Raw genomic sequence first — 25,270 nt, forward strand, 5'->3', positions numbered from 1 at the left:
TTTCCTTTCATTCTCGCTGAGACTCGCTGAGACTCTTTATCACACAACACACCTGACACTTTTCTCCACCCGTTCCAACCTGCCTGCACTCGCCTCTTCACCTCTTTTCCACACTCACCGTTGCTCTGAACCGTTGACCCTAAATACTTAAAGTCCTGCACCTTCTTCACCTCTGCTCCCTGTAACCTCACCGTTCCACCTGGGTCCCTCTCATTCACACACATGTATTCTGTCTTGCTGCGGCTAAGCTTCATTCCTCTGTTTTCCAGAGCAGACCTCCACCACTCTAGATTTTCCTCCACCTGCTCCCTGCTCTCACTGCAAATAACAATGTCATCTGCAAACATCATAGTCCAGGGAGATTCTTGTCTAACCTCATCTGTCAGTCTGTCCATCACCAGAGCAAACAAGAAGGGGCTCAAAGCCGATCCTTGATGCAGACCCACCTCCACCTTGAACTCCTCTGTCACACCTACAGCACCTCACCACTGTCTTACAGCTCTCATACATGTCCTGCACCACTCTAACATACTTCTCTGACACTCCAGACGTCCTCATACAATACCACAGCTCCTCTCTCGGCACCCTGTCATACGCTTTCTCTAAATCTACGCAGACACAATGCAACTCCCTATGACCCTCTCTGTACTTCTCCATCAGCGTCCTCAAAGCAAATACTGCATCTGTTGTACTCTTTCTAGGCATGAAACCATATTGCTGCTCACAAATACTCACCTCTGCCCTTAGCCGAGCTTCCACTACTCTTTCTCACAACTTCATTGTGTGACTCATCAGCTTTATTCCTCTGTAGTTGCCACAGCTCTGCACATCTCCCTTGTTCTTAAAAATTGGTACCAGTACACTTTTCCTCCAGTCCTCTGGCATCCTCTCACTCTCCAAGATCTTGTTAAACAAACTAGTCAAAAACTCTACTGCCGCCTCTCCTAGACACTTCCATACCTCCACAGGTATGTCATCAGGACCAACTGCCTTTCCACTCTTCATCCTCTTCAATGTCCTCCTCACTTCACTCTTACTAATCTTTGCTACTTCCTGCTCCACAACAGTCACCTCTTCTACTCTTCGTTCCCTTTCATTTTCCTCATTCATCAACTCTTCAAAGTTCTCCTTCCATCTTCCCATCACACTCCTGGCACCTGTCAATACATTTCCATCCTTATCTTTAATCACCCTAACCTGCTGCACATCCTTTCCATCTCTATCTCTTTGTCTGGCCAACCTGTACAAATCCACCTCTCCCTCTTTAGTGTCCAACCTAGCATACAAGTCCTCATATGCTCTTTGTTTGGCCTGTGCCACCTCTATCTTCACCTTACGCTGTATCTCCCTGTACTCCTGTCTACTCTCTTCAGTCCTCTCAGTGTCCCACTTCTTCTTAGCTAACCTCTTTCTCTGTATACACTCCTGAACTTCCTCGTTCCACCACCAAGTCTCCTTGTCCACTTTCCTCTTTCCAGATGACACACCGAGTACCCTCCTACCTGTCTCCCTGATCAAATTAGCTGTAGTAGTCCAGTCATCTGGAAGCACCTCCAAACCACCCAGAGTCTGTCTCAGCTCCTCCCTGAAAACTAAACGACATTCTTCCTTTTTCAACTTCCACCACTTTGTCCGCTGCTCTGCCTTAGTCCTCCTTATCTTCCTCACCACCAGCATCATTTTACACACCACCATCCTGTGTTGTCTGGCTACACTCTCCCCTACCAATGCTTTACAGTCACTGATCTCTTTCAGATTACAACGTCTACACAAGATGTAGTCTACCTGAGTGCTTCTCCCTCCGCTCTTGTACGTCACCCTATGTTCCTGCCTCTTCTGAAAGAAAGTGTTTACTACAGCCATTTCCATCCTCTTTGCAAAGTCAACCACCATCTGACCTTCTGCGTTCCTGTCCTGAACACCAAACCTGCCCATAACAGTCTCATCACCTCTGTTCCCTTCACCTACATGCCCATTGAAATCTGCACCAATGACAACTCTCTCACCTCTGGGGATGCTCTGCATCACTTCATCTAACTCACTCCAGAATTTCTCCTTCTCTTCTAACTCACATCCTACCTGTGGGGCATAACCACTCACAACATTGAACATCACCCCTTCAACTTCCAGCTTCAGACTCATCAACCTGTCTGATACTCTTTTCACCTCTAGAACATTCCTCACAAAATCCTCTTTCAATATAACTCCTACTCCATTTCTCTTCCTATCTGACCCATGGTAAAACAACTTAAACCCTGCTCCTAAGCTTCTAGCCTTGCTACCTTTCCACCTGGTCTCCTGGACACACAGTATGTCCACCTTCCTTCTCTGCATCATGTCGATCAACTCCCTAGCCTTCCCTGTCATAGTACCAACATTCAAAGTCCCTACTGTCAGTCCTACATTCTTAGCTTTCCTCTTCTCTCTTTGCCTACGAACACACCTTCCTCCTCTTCTTCTTCGTCTTCGACCAACAGTAGTCCAATTTCCACCGGTACCCTGTAGGTCAACAGCACAGTTGGTTAGCGACTGTCTTTTGGTTTGTTTATTTCTATCAGGCTAGCTAGCACTTTCTGTGGGAAATGGCTTATTTTGTTTATTATGTTGGCCTTGGTTCGCCCTGAGTTGTAGTGTCATGTTTTGTTTGACACTTTCTTTCGTTTAAAATAAATATCATTCTGTTGGAACATCTCGATCCTGGATTTTGGTTTGGGGATCGGAGAGGGAACATGCTAATTTATCTTTGTATGTTGCACCCTGACCCCCTAGACAGGGGCGTAACAGACCAGTACAGTTATACTACTTTGTACTTTGCCACATTTATCTTCTTCTTAGCAAGTGTCATGCATTCTGCTTCTCCAGCGTTTTTAAGAGCTGTTGATGATGTCAAATGCAGCTTACGGCCACACCGCTCTCTAAGCGCCCGATCTCGTCGGATCTCGGCAGCCAAATAGAGCCGGGCCTGGTTAGTACTTGGTAGGAAGACCGCCTGGGAATACCAGGTGCTGTAAGCTTTTTTGCTTGGGATTACGGGCAGCACAAGCTGGTGTTACTGCCTATTTATTCATAGAAATTGTTCTATATTTTCATCAAATTTTGTTCTTTCATTGCTGTTTTGCTACTTTATTGGTTTGTCAACCATCGTGCTTCATTACTAGTAGACCATGTTACGGTCCTGGCCATATGTGTTGTTTTTATTTTGTTGTTCTTATAGGTGCCCTGCCTGATTGGCCAGATTGGGGGGCAGTACAGGAAGCTGATTGGTCCATCCTACACTTCCTGGAGTTTTAAAAGTACGGTTCCCAACAGCTAGCGAGGCTCTTTCTGGCAGCAGCACCTGTTTGCTGTTCTTGGTTTCCAAACCTTATTTAGCATTTTTGAATTGTTAGGTTTTGTGCCGTGGTTTTGTTTATAAATTGTATATTTTGTAAATAGTATTAAATCTGTAGGGGTGAACTGCCATTTTCTTTGGACTGTTTTCACATTAGGGAGTTAGGGTTAGCGACTGTCTTTTGGTTTGTTTATTTCTATCAGGCTAGCTAGCACTTTCTGTGGGAAATGGCTTATTTTGTTTATTATGTTGGCCTTGGTTCGCCCTGAGTTGTAGTGTCATGTTTTGTTTGACACTTTCTTTCGTTTAAAATAAATATCATTCTGTTGGAACATCTCGATCCTGGATTTTGATTTGGGGATCGGAGAGGGAACATGCTAATTTATCTTTGTATGTTGCACACTGACCCCCTAGACAGGGGCGTAACAGACCAGTACAGTTATACTACTTTGTACTTTGCCACATTTATCTTCTTCTTAGCAAGTGTCATGCATTCTGCTTCTCCAGCGTTTTTAAGAGCTGTTGATGATGTCAAATGCAGCTTACGGCCACACCGCTCTCTAAGCGCCCGATCTTGTCCGATCTCGGCAGCCAAATAGGGCCAGGCCTGGTTAGTACTTGGTAGGAAGACCGCCTGGGAATACCAGGTGCTGTAAGCTTTTTTGCTTGGGTTTACGGGCAGCACAAGCTGGTGTTACTGCCTATTTATTCATAGAAATTGTTCTATATTTTCATCCAATTTTGTTCTTTCATTGCTGTTTTGCTACTTTATTGGTTTGTCAACCATCGTGCTTCTTTACTACTAGACCAGTACCGTTTTAGTACTTTGCCACATTTATCTTCTTCTTAGCGAGTGTCATGCATTCTGCTTCTCCAGCGTTTTTAAGAGCTGTTGATGATATCAAATGCAGCTTACGGCCACACTGCTCTCTAAGCGCCCGATCTCGTCCGATCTCGGCAGCCAAATAGAGCCGGGCCTGGTTAGTACTTGGTAGGAAGACCGCCTGGGAATACCAGGTGCTGTAAGCTTTTTTGCTTGGGTTTACGGGCAGCACAAGCTGGTGTTACTGCCTATTTATTCATAGAAATTGTTCTATATTTTCATCAAATTTTGTTCTTTCATTGCTGTTTTGCTACTTTATTGGTTTGTCAACCATCGTGCTTCATTACTAGTAGACCATGTTACGGTCCTGGCCATATGTGTTGTTTTTATTTTGTTGTTCTTATAGGTGCCCTGCCTGATTGGCCGGATTGGGGGGCAGTACAGGAAGCTGATTGGTCCATCCTACACTTCCTGGAGTTTTAAAAGTACGGTTCCCAACAGCTAGCGAGGCTCTTTCTGGCAGCAGCACCTGTTTGCTGTTCTTGGTTTCCAAACCTTATTTAGCATTTTTGAATTGTTAGGTTTTGTGCCGTGGTTGTGTTTATAAATTCTATATTTTGTAAATAGTATTAAATCTGTAGGGGTGAACTGCCATTTTGTTTTGATTGTTTTCTCTTGTATTCACATTAGGGAGTTAGGGTTAGCGACTGTCTTTTGGTTTGTTTATTTCTATCAGGCTAGCTAGCACTTTCTGTGGGAAATGGCTTATTTTGTTTATTATGTTGGCCTTGGTTCGCCCTGAGTTGTAGTGTCATGTTTTGTGTGACACTTTCTTTCGTTTAAAATAAATATCATTCTGTTGGAACATCTCGATCCTGGATTTTGGATTGGGGATCCTAATTTATCTTTGTATGTTGCACCCTGACCCCCTAGACAGGGGCGTAACAGACCAGTACAGTATTTACTTTGTACTTTGCCACATTTATCTTCTTCTTAGCAAGTGTCATGCATTCTGCTTCTCCAGCGTTTTTAAGAGCTGTTGATGATGTCAAATGCAGCTTACGGCCACACCGCTCTCTAAGCGCCCGATCTCGTCCGATCTCGGCAGCCAAATAGAGCCGGGCCTGGTTAGTACTTGGTAGGAAGACCGCCTGGGAATACCAGGTGCTGTAAGCTTTTTTGCTTGGGTTTACGGGCAGCACAAGCTGGTGTTACTGCCTATTTATTCATAGAAATTGTTCTATATTTTCATCAAATTTTGTTCTTTCATTGCTGTTTTGCTACTTTATTGGTTTGTCAACCATCGTGCTTCATTACTAGTAGACCATGTTACGGTCCTGGCCATATGTGTTGTTTTTATTTTGTTGTTCTTATAGGTGCCCTGCCTGATTGGCCGGATTGGGGGGCAGTACAGGAAGCTGATTGGTCCATCCTACACTTCCTGGAGTTTTAAAAGTACGGTTCCCAACAGCTAGCGAGGCTCTTTCTGGCAGCAGCACCTGTTTGCTGTTCTTGGTTTCCAAACCTTATTTAGCATTTTTGAATTGTTAGGTTTTATGCCGTGGTTTTGTTTATAAATTGTATATTTTGTAAATAGTATTAAATCTGTAGGGGTGAACTGCCATTTTCTTTGGACTGTTTTCACATTAGGGAGTTAGGGCTAGCGACTGTCTTTTGGTTTGTTTATTTCTATCAGGCTAGCTAGCACTTTCTGTGGGAAATGGCTTATTTTGTTTATTATGTTGGCCTTGGTTCGCCCTGAGTTGTAGTGTCATGTTTTGTTTGACACTTTCTTTCGTTTAAAATAAATATCATTCTGTTGGAACATCTCGATCCTGGATTTTGGTTTGGGGATCGGAGAGGGAACATGCTAATTTATCTTTGTATGTTGCACCCTGACCCCCTAGACAGGGGCGTAACAGACCAGTACAGTTATAGTACTTTGTACTTTGCCACATTTATCTTCTTCTTAGCAAGTGTCATGCATTCTGCTTCTCCAGCGTTTTTAAGAGCTGTTGATGATGTCAAATGCAGCTTACGGCCACACTGCTCTCTAAGCGCCCGATCCCGTCCGATCTCGGCAGCCAAATAGGGCCGGGCCTTGTTAGTACTTGGTAGGAAGAACGCCTGGGAATACCACGTGCTGTAAGCTTCTTTGCTTGGGTTTACGGGCAGCACAAGCTGGTGTTACTGCCTATTTATTCATAGAAATTGTTCTATATTTTCATCAAATTTTGTTCTTTCATTACTGTTTTGCTACTTTATTGGTTTGTCAACCATCGTGCTTCATTACTAGTAGACCATGTTACGGTCCTGGCCATATGTGTTGTTTTTATTTTCTTGTTCTTATAGGTGCCCTGCCTGATTGGCCGGATTGGGGGGCAGTACAGGAAGCTGATTGGTCCATCCTACACTTCCTGGAGTTTTAAAAGTACGGTTCCCAACAGCTAGCGAGGCTCTTTCTGGCATCAGCACCTGTTTGCTGTTCTTGGTTTCCAAACCTTATTTAGCATTTTTGAATTGTTAGGTTTTGTGCCGTGGTTTTGTTTATAAATTGTATATTTTGTAAATAGTATTAAATCTGTAGGGGTGAACTGCCATTTTCTTTGGACTGTTTTCACATTAGGGAGTTAGGGTTAGCGACTGTCTTTTGGTTTGTTTATTTCTATCAGGCTAGCTAGCACTTTCTGTGGGAAATGGCTTATTTTGTTTATTATGTTGGCCTTGGTTCGCCCTGAGTTGTAGTGTCATGTTTTGTTTGACACTTTCTTTCGTTTAAAATAAATATCATTCTGTTGGAACATCTCAATCCTGGATTTTGGTTTGGGGATCGGAGAGGGAACATGCTAATTTATCTTTGTATGTTTCAGCCTGACCCCCTAGACAGGGGCGTAACAGACCAGTACAGTCATAGTACTTTGTACTTTGCCACATTTATCTTCTTCTTAGCAAGTGTCATGCATTCTGCTTCTCTAGCGTTCTTAAGAGCTGTTGATGATGTCAAATGCAGTTTACGGCCACACCGCTCTCTAAGCGCCCGATCTCGTCCGATCTCGGCAGCCAAATAGGGCCGGGCCTGGTTAGTACTTGGTAGGAAGACCGCCTGGGAATACCAGGTGCTGAAAGCTTTTTTGCTTGGGTTTACGGGCAGCACAAGCTCGTGTTACTGCCTATTTATTCATAGAAATTGTTCTATATTTTCATCAAATTTTGTTCTTTCATTGCTGTTTTGCTACTTTATTGGTTTGTCAACCATCGTGCTTCATTACTAATAGACCATGTTACGGTCCTGGCCATATGTGTTGTTTTTATTTTCTTGTTCTTATAGGTGCCCTGCCTGATTGGCCGGATTTGGGGGAAGTACAGGAAGCTGATTGGTCCATCCTACACTTCCTGGAGTTTTAAAAGTACGGTTCCCAACAGCTAGCGAGGCTCTTTCTGGCAGCAGCACCTGTTTGCTGTTCTTGCTTTCCAAACCTTATTTAGCATTTTTGAATTGTTAGGTTTTGTGCCGTGGTTTTGTTTATAAATTGTATATTTTGTAAATAGTATTAAATCTGTAGGGGTGGACTGCCATTTTCTTTTGATTGTTTTCTCTTGTTTTCACATTAGGGAGTTAGGGTTAGCGACTGTCTTTTGGTTTGTTTATTTCTATCAGGCTAGCTAGCACTTTCTGTGGGAAATGGCTTATTTTGTTTATTATGTTGGCCTTGGTTCGCCCTGAGTTGTAGTGTCATGTTTTGTTTGACACTTTCTTTCGTTTAAAATAAATATCATTCTTTTGGAACATCTCGATCCTGGATTTTGGTTTGGGGATCGGAGAGGGAACATGCTAATTTATCTTTGTATGTTGCACCCTGACCCCCTAGACAGGGGCGTAACAGACCAGTACAGTTATACTACTTTGTACTTTGCCACATTTATCTTCTTCTTAGCAAGTGTCATGCATTCTGCTTCTCCAGCGTTTTTAAGAGCTGTTGATGATGTCAAATGCAGCTTACGGCCACACCGCTCTCTAAGCGCCCGATCTCGTCCGATCTCGGCAGCCAAATAGAGCCGGGCCTGGTTAGTACTTGGTAGGAAGACCGCCTGGGAATACCAGGTGCTGTAAGCTTTTTTGCTTGGGTTTACGGGCAGCACAAGCTGGTGTTACTGCCTATTTATTCATAGAAATTGTTCTATATTTTCATCCAATTTTGTTCTTTCATTGCTGTTTTGCTACTTTATTGGTTTGTCAACCATCGTGCTTCATTACTAGTAGACCATGTTACGGTCCTGGCCATATGTGTTGTTTTTATTTTGTTGTTCTTAAAGGTGCCCTGCCTGATTGGCCGGATTGGGGGGCAGTACAGGAAGCTGATTGGTCCATCCTACACTTCCTGGAGTTTTAAAAGTACGGTTCCCAACAGCTAGCGAGGCTCTTTCTGGCAGCAGCACCTGTTTGCTGTTCTTGGTTTCCAAACCTTATTTAGCATTTTTGAATTGTTAGGTTTTGTGCCGTGGTTTTGTTTATAAATTCTATATTTTGTAAATAGTATTAAATCTGTAGGGGTGAACTGCCATTTTCTTTTGATTGTTTTCTCTTGTATTCACATTAGGGAGTTAGGGTTAGCGACTGTCTTTTGGTTTGTTTATTTCTATCAGGCTAGCTAGCACTTTCTGTGGGAAATGGCTTATTTTGTTTATTATGTTGGCCTTGGTTCGCCCTGAGTTGTAGTGTCATGTTTCGTTTGACACTTTCTTTCGTTTAAAATAAATAGCATTCTGTTGGAACATCTCGATCCTGGATTTTGGTTTGGGGATCCTAATTTATCTTTGTATGTTGCACCCTGACCCCCTAGACAGGGGCGTAACAGACCAGTACAGTTATAGTACTTTGTACTTTGAAACATTTATCTTCTTCTTAGCAAGTGTCATGCATTCTGCTTCTCCAGCGTTTTTAAGAGCTGTTGATGATGTCAAATGCAGCTTACGGCCACACCGCTCTCTAAGCGCCCGATCTCGTCCGATCTCGGCAGCCAAATAGGGCCGGGCCTTGTTAGTACTTGGTAGGAAGAACGCCTGGGAATACCACGTGCTGTAAGCTTCTTTGCTTGGGTTTACGGGCAGCACAAGCTGTTGTTACTGCCTATTTATTCATAGAAATTGTTCTATATTTTCATCAAATTTTGTTCTTTCATTGCTGTTTTGCTACTTTATTGGTTTGCCAACCATCGTGCTTCATTACTAGTAGACCATGTTACGGTCCTGGCCATATGTGTTGTTTTTATTTTCTTGTTCTTATAGGTGCCCTGCCTGATTGGCCGGATTGGGGGGCAGTACAGGAAGCTGATTGGTCCATCCTACACTTCCTGGAGTTTTAAAAGTACGGTTCCCAACAGCTAGCGAGGCTCTTTCTGGCATCAGCACCTGTTTGCTGTTCTTGGTTTCCAAACCTTATTTAGCATTTTTGAATTGTTAGGTTTTGTGCCGTGGTTTTGTTTATAAATTGTATATTTTGTAAATAGTATTAAATCTGTAGGGGTGAACTGCCATTTTCTTTGGACTGTTTTCACATTAGGGAGTTAGGGTTAGCGACTGTCTTTTGGTTTGTTTATTTCTATCAGGCTAGCTAGCACTTTCTGTGGGAAATGGCTTATTTTGTTTATTATGTTGGCCTTGGTTCGCCCTGAGTTGTAGTGTCATGTTTTGTTTGACACTTTCTTTCGTTTAAAATAAATATCATTCTGTTGGAACATCTCAATCCTGGATTTTGGTTTGGGGATCGGAGAGGGAACATGCTAATTTATCTTTGTATGTTGCACCCTGACCCCCTAGACAGGGGCGTAACAGACCAGTACAATTATAGTACTTTGTACTTTGCCACATTTATCTTCTTCTTAGCAAGTGTCATGCATTCTGCTTCTCCAGCGTTTTTAAGAGCTGTTGATGATGTCAAATGCAGCTTACGGCCACACCGCTCTATAAGCGCCCGATCTCGTCCGATCTCGGCAGCCAAATAGAGCCGGGCCTGGTTAGTACTTGGTAGGAAGACCGCCTGGGAATACCAGGTGCTGTAAGCTTTTTTGCTTGGGTTTACGGGCAGCACAAGCTGGTGTTACTGCCTATTTATTCAAAGAAATTGTTCTATATTTTCATCAAATTTTGTTCTTTCATTGCTGTTTTGCTACTTTATTGGTTTGTCAACCATCGTGCTTCATTACTAATAGACCATGTTACGGTCCTGGCCATATGTGTTGTTTTTATTTTCTTGTTCTTATAGGTGCCCTGCCTGATTGGCCGGATTGGGGGGCAGTACAGGAAGCTGATTGGTCCATCCTACACTTCCTGGAGTTTTAAAAGTACGGTTCCCAACAGCTAGCGAGGCTCTTTCTGGCATCAGCACCTGTTTGCTGTTCTTGCTTTCCAAACCTTATTTAGCATTTTTGAATTGTTAGGTTTTGTGCCGTGGTTTTGTTTATAAATTGTATATTTTGTAAATAGTATTAAATCTGTAGGGGTGAACTGCCATTTTCTTTGGACTGTTTTCACATTAGGGAGTTAGGGTTAGCGACTGTCTTTTGGTTTGTTTATTTCCATCAGGCTAGCTAGCACTTTCTGTGGGAAATGGCTTATTTTGTTTATTATGTTGGCCTTGGTTCGCCCTGAGTTGTAGTGTCATGTTTTGTTTGACACTTTCTTTCGTTTAAAATAAATATCATTCTGTTGGAACATCTCAATCCTGGATTTTGGTTTGGGGATCGGAGAGGGAACATGCTAATTTATCTCTGTATGTTTCACCCTGACCCTCTAGACAGGGGCGTAACAGACCAGTACAGTCATAGTACTTTGTACTTTGCCACATTTATCTTCTTCTTAACAAGTGTCATGCATTCTGCTTCTCTAGCATTTTTAAGAGCTGTTGATGATGTCAAATGCAGCTTACGGCCACACCGCTCTCTAAGCGCCCGATCTCGCCTGATCTCGTCCAATCTCGGCAGCCAAATAGGGCCGGGCCTGGTTAGTACTTGGTAGGAAGACCGCCTGGGAATACCAGGTGCTGTAAGCTTTTTTGCTTGGGTTTACGGGCAGCACAAGCTGGTGTTACTGCCTATTTATTCATAGAAATTGTTCTATATTTTCATCAAATTTTGTTCTTTCATTGCTGTTTTGCTACTTTATTGGTTTGTCAACCATCGTGCTTCATTACTAATAAACCATGTTACCGTCCTGGCCATATGTGTTGTTTTTATTTTCTTGTTCTTATAGGTGCCCTGCCTGATTGGCCGGATTTGGGGGAAGTACAGGAAGCTGATTGGTCCATCCTACACTTCCTGGAGTTTTAAAAGTACGGTTCCCAACAGCTAGCGAGGCTCTTTCTGGCATCAGCACCTGTTTGCTGTTCTTGCTTTCCAAACCTTATTTAGCATTTTTGAATTGTTAGGTTTTGTGCCGTGGTTTTGTTTATAAATTGTATATTTTGTAAATAGTATTAAATCTTTAGGGGTGGACTGCCATTTTCTTTTGATTGTTTTCTCTTGTTTTCACATTAGGGAGTTAGGGTTAGCGACTGTCTTTTGGTTTGTTTATTTCTATCAGGCTAGCTAGCACTTTCTGTGGGAAATGGCTTATTTTGTTTATTATGTTGGCCTTGGTTCGCCCTGAGTTGTAGTGTCATGTTTTGTTTGACACTTTCTTTCGTTTAAAATAAATATCATTCTGTTGGAACATCTCGATCCTGGATTTTGGTTTGGGGATCGGAGAGGGAACATGCTAATTTATCTTTGTATGTTGCACCCTGACCCCCTAGACAGGGGCGTAACAGACCAGTACAGTTATAGTACTTTGTACTTTGCCACATTTATCTTCTTCTTAGCAAGTGTCATGCATTCTGCTTCTCCAGTGTTTTTAAGAGCTGTTGATGATGTCAAATGCAGCTTTCGGCCACACTGCTCTCTAAGCGCCCGATCCCGTCCGATCTCGGCAGCCAAATAGGGCCGGGCCTTGTTAGTACTTGGTAGGAAGACCGCCTGGGAATACCACGTGCTGTAAGCTTCTTTGCTTGGGTTTACGGGCAGCACAAGCTGGTGTTACTGCCTATTTATTCATAGAAATTGTTCTATATTTTCATCAAATTTTGTTCTTTCATTGCTGTTTTGCTACTTTATTGGTTTGCCAACCATCGTGCTTCATTACTAGTAGACCATGTTACGGTCCTGGCCATATGTGTTGTTTTTATTTTCTTGTTCTTATAGGTGCCCTGCCTGATTGGCCGGATTGGGGGGCAGTACAGGAAGCTGATTGGTCCATCCTACACTTCCTGGAGTTTTAAAAGTACGGTTCCCAACAGCTAGCGAGGCTCTTTCTGGCATCAGCACCTGTTTGCTGTTCTTGCTTTCCAAACCTTATTTAGCATTTTTGAATTGTTAGGTTTTGTGCCGTGGTTTTGTTTATAAATTGTATATTTTGTAAATAGTATTAAATCTGTAGGGGTGAACTGCCATTTTCTTTGGACTGTTTTCACATTAGGGAGTTAGGGTTAGCGACTGTCTTTTGGTTTGTTTATTTCTATCAGGCTAGCTAGCACTTTCTGTGGGAAATGGCTTATTTTGTTTATTATGTTGGCCTTGGTTCGCCCTGAGTTGTAGTGTCATGTTTTGTTTGACACTTTCTTTCGTTTAAAATAAATATCATTCTGTTGGAACATCTCAATCCTGGATTTTGGTTTGGGGATCGGAGAGGGAACATGCTAATTTATCTCTGTATGTTTCACCCTGACCCTCTAGACAGGGGCGTAACAGACCAGTACAGTCATAGTACTTTGTACTTTGCCACATTTATCTTCTTCTTAACAAGTGTCATGCATTCTGCTTGTCTAGCGTTTTTAAGAGCTGTTGATGATGTCAAATGCAGCTTACGGCCACACCGCTCTCTAAGCGCCCGGTCTCGCCCGATCTCGTCCGATCTCGGCAGCCAAATAGGGCCGGGCCTGGTTAGTACTTGGTAGGAAGACCGCCTGGGAATACCAGGTGCTGTAAGCTTTTTTGCTTGGGTTTACGGGCAGCACAAGCTGGTGTTACTGCCTATTTATTCATAGAAATTGTTCTATATTTTCATCAAATTTTGTTCTTTCATTGCTGTTTTGCTACTTTATTGGTTTGCCAACCATCGTGCTTCATTACTAGTAGACCATGTTACGGTCCTGGCCATATGTGTTGTTTTTATTTTCTTGTTCTTATAGGTGCCCTGCCTGATTGGCCGGATTGGGGGGCAGTACAGGAAGCTGATTGGTCCATCCTACACTTCCTGGAGTTTTAAAAGTACGGTTCCCAACAGCTAGCGAGGCTCTTTCTGGCATCAGCACCTGTTTGCTGTTCTTGCTTTCCAAACCTTATTTAGCATTTTTGAATTGTTAGGTTTTGTGCCGTGGTTTTGTTTATAAATTGTATATTTTGTAAATAGTATTAAATCTGTAGGGGTGAACTGCCATTTTCTTTGGACTGTTTTCACATTAGGGAGTTAGGGTTAGCGACTGTCTTTTGGTTTGTTTATTTCTATCAGGCTAGCTAGCACTTTCTGTGGGAAATGGCTTATTTTGTTTATTATGTTGGCCTTGGTTCGCCCTGAGTTGTAGTGTCATGTTTTGTTTGACACTTTCTTTCGTTTAAAATAAATATCATTCTATTGGAACATCTCGATCCTGGATTTTGGTTTGGGGATCGGAGAGGGAACATGCTAATTTATCTTTGTATGTTGCACCCTGACCCCCTAGACAGGGGCGTAACAGACCAGTACAGTTATAGTACTTTGTACTTTGCCACATTTATCTTCTTCTTAGCAAGTGTCATGCATTCTGCTTCTCCAGTGTTTTTAAGAGCTGTTGATGATGTCAAATGCAGCTTTCGGCCACACTGCTCTCTAAGCGCCCGATCCCGTCCGATCTCGGCAGCCAAATAGGGCCGGGCCTTGTTAGTACTTGGTAGGAAGACCGCCTGGGAATACCACGTGCTGTAAGCTTCTTTGCTTGGGTTTACGGGCAGCACAAGCTGGTGTTACTGCCTATTTATTCATAGAAATTGTTCTATATTTTCATCAAATTTTGTTCTTTCATTGCTGTTTTGCTACTTTATTGGTTTGCCAACCATCGTGCTTCATTACTAGTAGACCATGTTACGGTCCTGGCCATATGTGTTGTTTTTATTTTCTTGTTCTTATAGGTGCCCTGCCTGATTGGCCGGATTGGGGGGCAGTACAGGAAGCTGATTGGTCCATCCTACACTTCCTGGAGTTTTAAAAGTACGGTTCCCAACAGCTAGCGAGGCTCTTTCTGGCATCAGCACCTGTTTGCTGTTCTTGCTTTCCAAACCTTATTTAGCATTTTTGAATTGTTAGGTTTTGTGCCGTGGTTTTGTTTATAAATTGTATATTTTGTAAATAGTATTAAATCTGTAGGGGTGAACTGCCATTTTCTTTGGACTGTTTTCACATTAGGGAGTTAGGGTTAGCGACTGTCTTTTGGTTTGTTTATTTCTATCAGGCTAGCTAGCACTTTCTGTGGGAAATGGCTTATTTTGTTTATTATGTTGGCCTTGGTTCGCCCTGAGTTGTAGTGTCATGTTTTGTTTGACACTTTCTTTCGTTTAAAATAAATATCATTCTGTTGGAACATCTCAATCCTGGATTTTGGTTTGGGGATCGGAGAGGGAACATGCTAATTTATCTCTGTATGTTTCACCCTGACCCTCTAGACAGGGGCGTAACAGACCAGTACAGTCATAGTACTTTGTACTTTGCCACATTTATCTTCTTCTTAACAAGTGTCATGCATTCTGCTTGTCTAGCGTTTTTAAGAGCTGTTGATGATGTCAAATGCAGCTTACGGCCACACCGCTCTCTAAGCGCCCGGTCTCGCCCGATCTCGTCCGATCTCGGCAGCCAAATAGGGCCGGGCCTGGTTAGTACTTGGTAGGAAGACCGCCTGGGAATACCAGGTGCTGTAAGCTTTTTTGCTTGGGTTTACGGGCAGCACAAGCTGGTGTTACTGCCTATTTATTCATAGAAATTGTTCTATATTTTCATCAAATTTTGTTCTTTCATTGCTGTTTTGCTACTTTATTGGTTTGCCAACCATCGTGCTTCATTACTAGTAGACCATGTTACGGTCCTGGCCATATGTGTTGTTTTTATTTTCTTGTTCTTATAGGTGCCCTGCCTGATTGGCCGGATTGGGGGGCAGTACAGGAAGCTGATTGGTCCATCCTACACTTCCTGGAGTTTTAAAAGTACGGTTCCCAACAGCTAGCGAGGCTCTTTCTGGCATCAGCACCTGTTTGCTGTTCTTGCTTTCCAAACCTTATTTAGCATTTTTGAATTGTTAGGTTTTGTGCCGTGGTTTTGTTTATAATTTGTATATTTTGTAAATAGTATTAAATCTGTAGGGGTGAACTGCCATTTTCTTTGGACTGTTTTCACATTAGGGAGTTAGGGTTAGCGACTGTCTTTTGGTTTGTTTATTTCTATCAGGCTAGCTAGCACTTTCTGTGGGAAATGGCTTATTTTGTTTATTATGTTGGCCTTGGTTCGCCCTGAGTTGTAGTGTCATGTTTTGTTTGACACTTTCTTTCGTTTAAAATAAATATCATTCTGTTGGAACATCTCGATCCTGGATTTTGGTTTGGGGATCTGAGAGGGAACATGCTAATTTATCTTTGTATGTTGCACCCTGACCCCCTAGACAGGGGCGTAACAGACCAGTACAATTATAGTACTTTGTACTTTGCCACATTTATCTTCTTCTTAGCAAGTGTCATGCATTCTGCTTCTCCAGCGTTTTTAAGAGCTGTTGATGATGTCAAATGCAGCTTACGGCCACACTGCTCTCTAAGCGCCCGATCCCGTCCGATCTCGGCAGCCAAATAGGGCCGGGCCTTGTTAGTACTTGGTAGGAAGACCGCCTGGGAATACCACGTGCTGTAAGCTTCTTTGCTTGGGTTTACGGGCAGCACAAGCTGGTGTTACTGCCTATTTATTCATAGAAATTGTTCTATATTTTCATCAAATTTTGTTCTTTCATTGCTGTTTTGCTACTTTATTGGTTTGCCAACCATCGTGCTTCATTACTAGTAGACCATGTTACGGTCCTGGCCATATGTGTTGTTTTTATTTTCTTGTTCTTATAGGTGCCCTGCCTGATTGGCCGGATTGGGGGGCAGTACAGGAAGCTGATTGGTCCATCCTACACTTCCTGGAGTTTTAAAAGTACGGTTCCCAACAGCTAGCGATGCTCTTTCTGGCATCAGCACCTGTTTGCTGTTCTTGGTTTCCAAACCTTATTTAGCATTTTTGAATTGTTAGGTTTTGTGCCGTGGTTTTGTTTATAAATTGTACATTTTGTAAATAGTATTAAATCTGTAGGGGTGAACTGCCATTTTCTTTGGACTGTTTTCACATTAGGGAGTTAGGGTTAGCGACTGTCTTTTGGTTTGTTTATTTCTATCAGGCTAGCTAGCACTTTCTGTGGGAAATGGCTTATTTTGTTTATTATGTTGGCCTTGGTTCGCCCTGAGTTGTAGTGTCATGTTTTGTTTGACACTTTCTTTCGTTTAAAATAAATATCATTCTGTTGGAACATCTCGATCCTGGATTTTGGTTTGGGGATCGGAGAGGGAACATGCTAATTTATCTTTGTATGTTGCACCCTGACCCCCTAGACAGGGGCGTAACAGACCAGTACAGTTATAGTACTTTGTACTTTGCCACATTTATCTTCTTCTTAGCAAGTGTCATGCATTCTGCTTCTCCAGCGTTTTTAAGAGCTGTTGATGATGTCAAATGCAGCTTACGGCCACACTGCTCTCTAAGCGCCCGATCCCGTCCGATCTCGGCAGCCAAGTAGGGCCGGGCCTTGTTAGTACTTGGTAGGAAGACCGCCTGGGAATACCACGTGTTGTAAGCTTCTTTGCTTGGGTTTACGGGCAGCACAAGCTGGTGTTACTGCCTATTTATTCATAGAAATTGTTCTATATTTTCATCAAATTTTGTTCTTTCATTGCTGTTTTGCTACTTTATTGGTTTGCCAACCATCGTGCTTCATTACTAGTAGACCATGTTACGGTCCTGGCCATATGTGTTGTTTTTATTTTGTTGTTCTTAAAGGTGCCCTGCCTGATTGGCCGGATTGGGGGGCAGTACAGGAAGCTGATTGGTCCATCCTACACTTCCTGGAGTTTTAAAAGTACGGTTCCCAACAGCTAGCGAGGCTCTTTCTGGCAGCAGCACCTGTTTGCTGTTCTTGGTTTCCAAACCTTATTTAGCATTTTTGAATTGTTAGGTTTTGTGCCGTGGTTTTGTTTATAAATTGTATATTTTGTAAATAGTATTAAATCTGTAGGGGTGAACTGCCATTTTCTTTGGACTGTTTTCACATTAGGGAGTTAGGGTTAGCGACTGTCTTTTGGTTTGTTTATTTCTATCAGGCTAGCTAGCACTTTCTGTGGGAAATGGCTTATTTTGTTTATTATGTTGGCCTTGGTTCGCCCTGAGTTGTAGTGTCATGTTTTGTTTGACACTTTCTTTCGTTTAAAATAAATATCATTCTGTTGGAACATCTCGATCCTGGATTTTGGTTTGGGGATCGGAGAGGGAACATGCTAATTTATCTTTGTATGTTGCACCCTGACCCCCTAGACAGGGGCGTAACAGACCAGTACAGTTATAGTACTTTGTACTTTGCCAAATTTATCTTCTTCTTAGCAAGTGTCATGCATTCTGCTTCTCCAGCGTTTTTAAGAGCTGTTGATGATGTCAAATGCAGCTTACGGCCACACTGCTCTCTAAGCGCCCGATCCCGTCTGATCTCGGCAGCCAAATAGGGCCGGGCCTTGTTAGTACTTGGTAGGAAGAACGCCTGGGAATACCACGTGCTGTAAGCTTCTTTGCTTGGGTTTACGGGCAGCACAAGCTGGTGTTACTGCCTATTTATTCATAGAAATTGTTCTATATTTTCATCAAATTTTGTTCTTTCATTGCTGTTTTGCTACTTTATTGGTTTGCCAACCATCGTGCTTCATTACTAGTAGACCATGTTACGGTCCTGGCCATATGTGTTGTTTTTATTTTCTTGTTCTTATAGGTGCCCTGCCTGATTGGCCGGATTGGGGGGCAGTACAGGAAGCTGATTGGTCCATCCTACACTTCCTGGAGTTTTAAAAGTACGGTTCCCAACAGCTAGCGAAGCTCTTTCTGGCATCAGCACCTGTTTGCTGTTCTTGGTTTCCAAACCTTATTTAGCATTTTTGAATTGTTAGGTTTTGTGCCGTGGTTTTGTTTATAAATTGTATATTTTGTAAATAGTATTAAATCTGTAGGGGTGGACTGCCATTTTCTTTTGATTGTTTTCTCTTGTTTTCACATTAGGGAGTTAGGGTTAGCGACTGTCTTTTGGTTTGTTTATTTCTATCAGGCTAGCTAGCACTTTCTGTGGGAAATGGCTTATTTTGTTTATTATGTTGGCCTTGGTTCGCCCTGAGTTGTAGTGTCATGTTTTGTTTGACACTTTCTTTCGTTTAAAATAAATATCATTCTGTTGGAACATCTCGATCCTGGATTTTGGTTTGGGGATCGGAGAGGGAACATGCTAATTTATCTTTGTATGTTTCAGCCTGACCCCCTAGACAGGGGCGTAACAGACCAGTACAGTTATAGTACTTTGTACTTTGCCACATTTATCTTCTTCTTAGCAAGTGTCATGCATTCTGCTTCTCCAGCGTTTTTAAGAGCTGTTGATGATGTCAAATGCAGCTTACGGCCACACTGCTCTCTAAGCGCCCGATCCCGTCCGATCTCGGCAGCCAAGTAGGGCCGGGCCTTGTTAGTACTTGGTAGGAAGACCGCCTGGGAATACCACGTGCTGTAAGCTTCTTTGCTTGGGTTTACGGGCAGCACAAGCTGGTGTTACTGCCTATTTATTCATAGAAATTGTTCTATATTTTCATCAAATTTTGTTCTTTCATTGCTGTTTTGCTACTTTATTGGTTTGCCAACCATCGTGCTTCATTACTAGTAGACCATGTTACGGTCCTGGCCATATGTGTTGTTTTTATTTTCTTGTTCTTATAGGTGCCCTGCCTGATTGGCCGGATTGGGGGGCAGTACAGGAAGCTGATTGGTCCATCCTACACTTCCTGGAGTTTTAAAAGTACGGTTCCCAACAGCTAGCGAGGCTCTTTCTGGCATCAGCACCTGTTTGCTGTTCTTGGTTTCCAAACCTTATTTAGCATTTTTGAATTGTTAGGTTTTGTGCCGTGGTTTTGTTTATAAATTGTATATTTTGTAAATAGTATTAAATCTGTAGGGGTGAACTGCCATTTTCTTTGGACTGTTTTCACATTAGGGAGTTAGGGTTAGCGACTGTCTTTTGGTTTGTTTATTTCTATCAGGCTAGCTAGCACTTTCTGTGGGAAATGGCTTATTTTGTTTATTATGTTGGCCTTGGTTCGCCCTGAGTTGTAGTGTCATGTTTTGTTTGACACTTTCTTTCGTTTAAAATAAATATCATTCTGTTGGAACATCTCGATCCTGGATTTTGGTTTGGGGATCGGAGAGGGAACATGCTAATTTATCTTTGTATGTTGCACCCTGACCCCCTAGACAGGGGCGTAACAGACCAGTACAGTTATAGTACTTTGTACTTTGCCAAATTTATCTTCTTCTTAGCAAGTGTCATGCATTCTGCTTCTCCAGCGTTTTTAAGAGCTGTTGATGATGTCAAATGCAGCTTACGGCCACACTGCTCTCTAAGCGCCCGATCCCGTCCGATCTCGGCAGCCAAATAGGGCCGGGCCTTGTTAGTACTTGGTAGGAAGAACGCCTGGGAATACCACGTGCTGTAAGCTTCTTTGCTTGGGTTTACGGGCAGCACAAGCTGGTGTTACTGCCTATTTATTCATAGAAATTGTTCTATATTTTCATCAAATTTTGTTCTTTCATTGCTGTTTTGCTACTTTATTGGTTTGCCAACCATCGTGCTTCATTACTAGTAGACCATGTTACGGTCCTGGCCATATGTGTTGTTTTTATTTTCTTGTTCTTATAGGTGCCCTGCCTGATTGGCCGGATTGGGGGGCAGTACAGGAAGCTGATTGGTCCATCCTACACTTCCTGGAGTTTTAAAAGTACGGTTCCCAACAGCTAGCGAAGCTCTTTCTGGCATCAGCACCTGTTTGCTGTTCTTGGTTTCCAAACCTTATTTAGCATTTTTGAATTGTTAGGTTTTGTGCCGTGGTTTTGTTTATAAATTGTATATTTTGTAAATAGTATTAAATCTGTAGGGGTGGACTGCCATTTTCTTTTGATTGTTTTCTCTTGTTTTCACATTAGGGAGTTAGGGTTAGCGACTGTCTTTTGGTTTGTTTATTTCTATCAGGCTAGCTAGCACTTTCTGTGGGAAATGGCTTATTTTGTTTATTATGTTGGCCTTGGTTCGCCCTGAGTTGTAGTGTCATGTTTTGTTTGACACTTTCTTTCGTTTAAAATAAATATCATTCTGTTGGAACATCTCGATCCTGGATTTTGGTTTGGGGATCGGAGAGGGAACATGCTAATTTATCTTTGTATGTTTCAGCCTGACCCCCTAGACAGGGGCGTAACAGACCAGTACAGTTATAGTACTTTGTACTTTGCCACATTTATCTTCTTCTTAGCAAGTGTCATGCATTCTGCTTCTCCAGCGTTTTTAAGAGCTGTTGATGATGTCAAATGCAGCTTACGGCCACACTGCTCTCTAAGCGCCCGATCCCGTCCGATCTCGGCAGCCAAGTAGGGCCGGGCCTTGTTAGTACTTGGTAGGAAGACCGCCTGGGAATACCACGTGCTGTAAGCTTCTTTGCTTGGGTTTACGGGCAGCACAAGCTGGTGTTACTGCCTATTTATTCATAGAAATTGTTCTATATTTTCATCAAATTTTGTTCTTTCATTGCTGTTTTGCTACTTTATTGGTTTGCCAACCATCGTGCTTCATTACTAGTAGACCATGTTACGGTCTTGGCCATATGTGTTGTTTTTATTTTCTTGTTCTTATAGGTGTCCTGCCTGATTGGCCGGATTGGGGGGCAGTACAGGAAACTGATTGGTCCATCCTACACTTCCTGGAGTTTTAAAAGTACGGTTCCCAACAGCTAGCGAGGCTCTTTCTGGCATCAGCACCTGTTTGCTGTTCTTGGTTTCCAAACCTTATTTAGCATTTTTGAATTGTTAGGTTTTGTGCCGTGGTTTTGTTTATAAATTGTATATTTTGTAAATAGTATTAAATCTGTAGGGGTGAACTGCCATTTTCTTTGGACTGTTTTCACATTAGGGAGTTAGGGTTAGCGACTGTCTTTTGGTTTGTTTATTTCTATCAGGCTAGCTAGCACTTTCTGTGGGAAATGGCTTATTTTGTTTATTATGTTGGCCTTGGTTCGCCCTGAGTTGTAGTGTCATGTTTTGTTTGACACTTTCTTTCGTTTAAAATAAATATCATTCTGTTGGAACATCTCGATCCTGGATTTTGGTTTGGGGATCGGAGAGGGAACATGCTAATTTATCTTTGTATGTTGCACCCTGACCCCCTAGACAGGGGCGTAACAGACCAGTACAGTTATAGTACTTTGTACTTTGCCACATTTATCTTCTTCTTAGCAAGTGTCATGCATTCTGCTTCTCCAGTGTTTTTAAGAGCTGTTGATGATGTCAAATGCAGCTTTCGGCCACACTGCTCTCTAAGCGCCCGATCCCGTCCGATCTCGGCAGCCAAATAGGGCCGGGCCTTGTTAGTACTTGGTAGGAAGACCGCCTGGGAATACCACGTGCTGTAAGCTTCTTTGCTTGGGTTTACGGGCAGCACAAGCTGGTGTTACTGCCTATTTATTCATAGAAATTGTTCTATATTTTCATCAAATTTTGTTCTTTCATTGCTGTTTTGCTACTTTATTGGTTTGCCAACCATCGTGCTTCATTACTAGTAGACCATGTTACGGTCCTGGCCATATGTGTTGTTTTTATTTTCTTGTTCTTATAGGTGCCCTGCCTGATTGGCCGGATTGGGGGGCAGTACAGGAAGCTGATTGGTCCATCCTACACTTCCTGGAGTTTTAAAAGTACGGTTCCCAACAGCTAGCGAGGCTCTTTCTGGCATCAGCACCTGTTTGCTGTTCTTGCTTTCCAAACCTTATTTAGCATTTTTGAATTGTTAGGTTTTGTGCCGTGGTTTTGTTTATAAATTGTATATTTTGTAAATAGTATTAAATCTGTAGGGGTGAACTGCCATTTTCTTTGGACTGTTTTCACATTAGGGAGTTAGGGTTAGCGACTGTCTTTTGGTTTGTTTATTTCTATCAGGCTAGCTAGCACTTTCTGTGGGAAATGGCTTATTTTGTTTATTATGTTGGCCTTGGTTCGCCCTGAGTTGTAGTGTCATGTTTTGTTTGACACTTTCTTTCGTTTAAAATAAATATCATTCTGTTGGAACATCTCAATCCTGGATTTTGGTTTGGGGATCGGAGAGGGAACATGCTAATTTATCTCTGTATGTTTCACCCTGACCCTCTAGACAGGGGCGTAACAGACCACTACAGTCATAGTACTTTGTACTTTGCCACATTTATCTTCTTCTTAACAAGTGTCATGCATTCTGCTTGTCTAGCGTTTTTAAGAGCTGTTGATGATGTCAAATGCAGCTTACGGCCACACCGCTCTCTAAGCGCCCGGTCTCGCCCGATCTCGTCCGATCTCGGCAGCCAAATAGGGCCGGGCCTGGTTAGTACTTGGTAGGAAGACCGCCTGGGAATACCAGGTGCTGTAAGCTTTTTTGCTTGGGTTTACGGGCAGCACAAGCTGGTGTTACTGCCTATTTATTCATAGAAATTGTTCTATATTTTCATCAAATTTTGTTCTTTCATTGCTGTTTTGCTACTTTATTGGTTTGCCAACCATCGTGCTTCATTACTAGTAGACCATGTTACGGTCCTGGCCATATGTGTTGTTTTTATTTTCTTGTTCTTATAGGTGCCCTGCCTGATTGGCCGGATTGGGGGGCAGTACAGGAAGCTGATTGGTCCATCCTACACTTCCTGGAGTTTTAAAAGTACGGTTCCCAACAGCTAGCGAGGCTCTTTCTGGCATCAGCACCTGTTTGCTGTTCTTGCTTTCCAAACCTTATTTAGCATTTTTGAATTGTTAGGTTTTGTGCCGTGGTTTTGTTTATAAATTGTATATTTTGTAAATAGTATTAAATCTGTAGGGGTGAACTGCCATTTTCTTTGGACTGTTTTCACATTAGGGAGTTAGGGTTAGCGACTGTCTTTTGGTTTGTTTATTTCTATCAGGCTAGCTAGCACTTTCTGTGGGAAATGGCTTATTTTGTTTATTATGTTGGCCTTGGTTCGCCCTGAGTTGTAGTGTCATGTTTTGTTTGACACTTTCTTTCGTTTAAAATAAATATCATTCTGTTGGAACATCTCGATCCTGGATTTTGGTTTGGGGATCTGAGAGGGAACATGCTAATTTATCTTTGTATGTTGCACCCTGACCCCCTAGACAGGGGCGTAACAGACCAGTACAATTATAGTACTTTGTACTTTGCCACATTTATCTTCTTCTTAGCAAGTGTCATGCATTCTGCTTCTCCAGCGTTTTTAAGAGCTGTTGATGATGTCAAATGCAGCTTACGGCCACACTGCTCTCTAAGCGCCCGATCCCGTCCGATCTCGGCAGCCAAATAGGGCCGGGCCTTGTTAGTACTTGGTAGGAAGACCGCCTGGGAATACCACGTGCTGTAAGCTTCTTTGCTTGGGTTTACGGGCAGCACAAGCTGGTGTTACTGCCTATTTATTCATAGAAATTGTTCTATATTTTCATCAAATTTTGTTCTTTCATTGCTGTTTTGCTACTTTATTGGTTTGCCAACCATCGTGCTTCATTACTAGTAGACCATGTTACGGTCCTGGCCATATGTGTTGTTTTTATTTTCTTGTTCTTATAGGTGCCCTGCCTGATTGGCCGGATTGGGGGGCAGTACAGGAAGCTGATTGGTCCATCCTACACTTCCTGGAGTTTTAAAAGTACGGTTCCCAACAGCTAGCGATGCTCTTTCTGGCATCAGCACCTGTTTGCTGTTCTTGGTTTCCAAACCTTATTTAGCATTTTTGAATTGTTAGGTTTTGTGCCGTGGTTTTGTTTATAAATTGTACATTTTGTAAATAGTATTAAATCTGTAGGGGTGAACTGCCATTTTCTTTGGACTGTTTTCACATTAGGGAGTTAGGGTTAGCGACTGTCTTTTGGTTTGTTTATTTCTATCAGGCTAGCTAGCACTTTCTGTGGGAAATGGCTTATTTTGTTTATTATGTTGGCCTTGGTTCGCCCTGAGTTGTAGTGTCATGTTTTGTTTGACACTTTCTTTCGTTTAAAATAAATATCATTCTGTTGGAACATCTCGATCCTGGATTTTGGTTTGGGGATCGGAGAGGGAACATGCTAATTTATCTTTGTATGTTGCACCCTGACCCCCTAGACAGGGGCGTAACAGACCAGTACAGTTATAGTACTTTGTACTTTGCCACATTTATCTTCGTCTTAGCAAGTGTCATGCATTCTGCTTCTCCAGCGTTTTTAAGAGCTGTTGATGATGTCAAATGCAGCTTACGGCCACACTGCTCTCTAAGCGCCCGATCCCGTCCGATCTCGGCAGCCAAGTAGGGCCGGGCCTTGTTAGTACTTGGTAGGAAGACCGCCTGGGAATACCACGTGCTGTAAGCTTCTTTGCTTGGGTTTACGGGCAGCACAAGCTGGTGTTACTGCCTATTTATTCATAGAAATTGTTCTATATTTTCATCAAATTTTGTTCTTTCATTGCTGTTTTGCTACTTTATTGGTTTGCCAACCATCGTGCTTCATTACTAGTAGACCATGTTACGGTCCTGGCCATATGTGTTGTTTTTATTTTCTTGTTCTTATAGGTGCCCTGCCTGATTGGCCGGATTGGGGGGCAGTACAGGAAGCTGATTGGTCCATCCTACACTTCCTGGAGTTTTAAAAGTACGGTTCCCAACAGCTAGCGAGGCTCTTTCTGGCATCAGCACCTGTTTGCTGTTCTTGGTTTC

At 42.5% G+C, this 25,270-nt stretch overlaps 1 non-coding gene and 23 pseudogenes across 1 annotated transcript; all 24 read left to right on the forward strand.

Annotated features, from left to right (window-relative positions):
* Positions 1–2,895: 2,895 nt before the first annotated feature.
* Positions 2,896–3,014, forward strand: LOC137119239 (5S ribosomal RNA; annotated as a pseudogene).
* An 857-nt stretch (positions 3,015–3,871) lies between these two features.
* LOC137119170 (5S ribosomal RNA) lies at positions 3,872–3,990 on the forward strand (annotated as a pseudogene).
* A 251-nt stretch (positions 3,991–4,241) lies between these two features.
* Positions 4,242–4,360, forward strand: LOC137119241 (5S ribosomal RNA; annotated as a pseudogene).
* An 851-nt stretch (positions 4,361–5,211) lies between these two features.
* Positions 5,212–5,330, forward strand: LOC137119263 (5S ribosomal RNA; annotated as a pseudogene).
* Positions 5,331–6,187: 857 nt separating this feature from the next.
* LOC137119208 (5S ribosomal RNA) lies at positions 6,188–6,306 on the forward strand (annotated as a pseudogene).
* An 857-nt stretch (positions 6,307–7,163) lies between these two features.
* On the forward strand, positions 7,164–7,282 carry LOC137119164 (5S ribosomal RNA; annotated as a pseudogene).
* An 867-nt stretch (positions 7,283–8,149) lies between these two features.
* On the forward strand, positions 8,150–8,268 carry LOC137119169 (5S ribosomal RNA; annotated as a pseudogene).
* Positions 8,269–9,121: 853 nt separating this feature from the next.
* LOC137119207 (5S ribosomal RNA) lies at positions 9,122–9,240 on the forward strand (annotated as a pseudogene).
* Positions 9,241–10,097: 857 nt separating this feature from the next.
* LOC137119163 (5S ribosomal RNA) lies at positions 10,098–10,216 on the forward strand. The gene has a single exon (XR_010913714.1). It is a non-coding gene; the product is annotated as a 5S ribosomal RNA (ribosomal RNA).
* An 857-nt stretch (positions 10,217–11,073) lies between these two features.
* On the forward strand, positions 11,074–11,202 carry LOC137119202 (5S ribosomal RNA; annotated as a pseudogene).
* An 867-nt stretch (positions 11,203–12,069) lies between these two features.
* LOC137119199 (5S ribosomal RNA) lies at positions 12,070–12,188 on the forward strand (annotated as a pseudogene).
* An 857-nt stretch (positions 12,189–13,045) lies between these two features.
* On the forward strand, positions 13,046–13,174 carry LOC137119186 (5S ribosomal RNA; annotated as a pseudogene).
* An 857-nt stretch (positions 13,175–14,031) lies between these two features.
* Positions 14,032–14,150, forward strand: LOC137119200 (5S ribosomal RNA; annotated as a pseudogene).
* Positions 14,151–15,007: 857 nt separating this feature from the next.
* Positions 15,008–15,136, forward strand: LOC137119188 (5S ribosomal RNA; annotated as a pseudogene).
* An 857-nt stretch (positions 15,137–15,993) lies between these two features.
* On the forward strand, positions 15,994–16,112 carry LOC137119190 (5S ribosomal RNA; annotated as a pseudogene).
* Positions 16,113–16,969: 857 nt separating this feature from the next.
* LOC137119196 (5S ribosomal RNA) lies at positions 16,970–17,088 on the forward strand (annotated as a pseudogene).
* An 857-nt stretch (positions 17,089–17,945) lies between these two features.
* On the forward strand, positions 17,946–18,064 carry LOC137119218 (5S ribosomal RNA; annotated as a pseudogene).
* Positions 18,065–18,931: 867 nt separating this feature from the next.
* On the forward strand, positions 18,932–19,050 carry LOC137119179 (5S ribosomal RNA; annotated as a pseudogene).
* An 857-nt stretch (positions 19,051–19,907) lies between these two features.
* LOC137119209 (5S ribosomal RNA) lies at positions 19,908–20,026 on the forward strand (annotated as a pseudogene).
* An 867-nt stretch (positions 20,027–20,893) lies between these two features.
* On the forward strand, positions 20,894–21,012 carry LOC137119180 (5S ribosomal RNA; annotated as a pseudogene).
* An 857-nt stretch (positions 21,013–21,869) lies between these two features.
* Positions 21,870–21,988, forward strand: LOC137119201 (5S ribosomal RNA; annotated as a pseudogene).
* An 857-nt stretch (positions 21,989–22,845) lies between these two features.
* LOC137119189 (5S ribosomal RNA) lies at positions 22,846–22,974 on the forward strand (annotated as a pseudogene).
* Positions 22,975–23,831: 857 nt separating this feature from the next.
* LOC137119191 (5S ribosomal RNA) lies at positions 23,832–23,950 on the forward strand (annotated as a pseudogene).
* An 857-nt stretch (positions 23,951–24,807) lies between these two features.
* On the forward strand, positions 24,808–24,926 carry LOC137119182 (5S ribosomal RNA; annotated as a pseudogene).
* The last annotated feature ends 344 nt before the right edge of the window (positions 24,927–25,270 follow it).

Source organism: Channa argus, unplaced genomic scaffold (assembly GCF_033026475.1).
Source record: "Channa argus isolate prfri unplaced genomic scaffold, Channa argus male v1.0 Contig052, whole genome shotgun sequence".
Classification (NCBI taxonomy): Eukaryota; Metazoa; Chordata; class Actinopteri; order Anabantiformes; family Channidae; genus Channa; species Channa argus.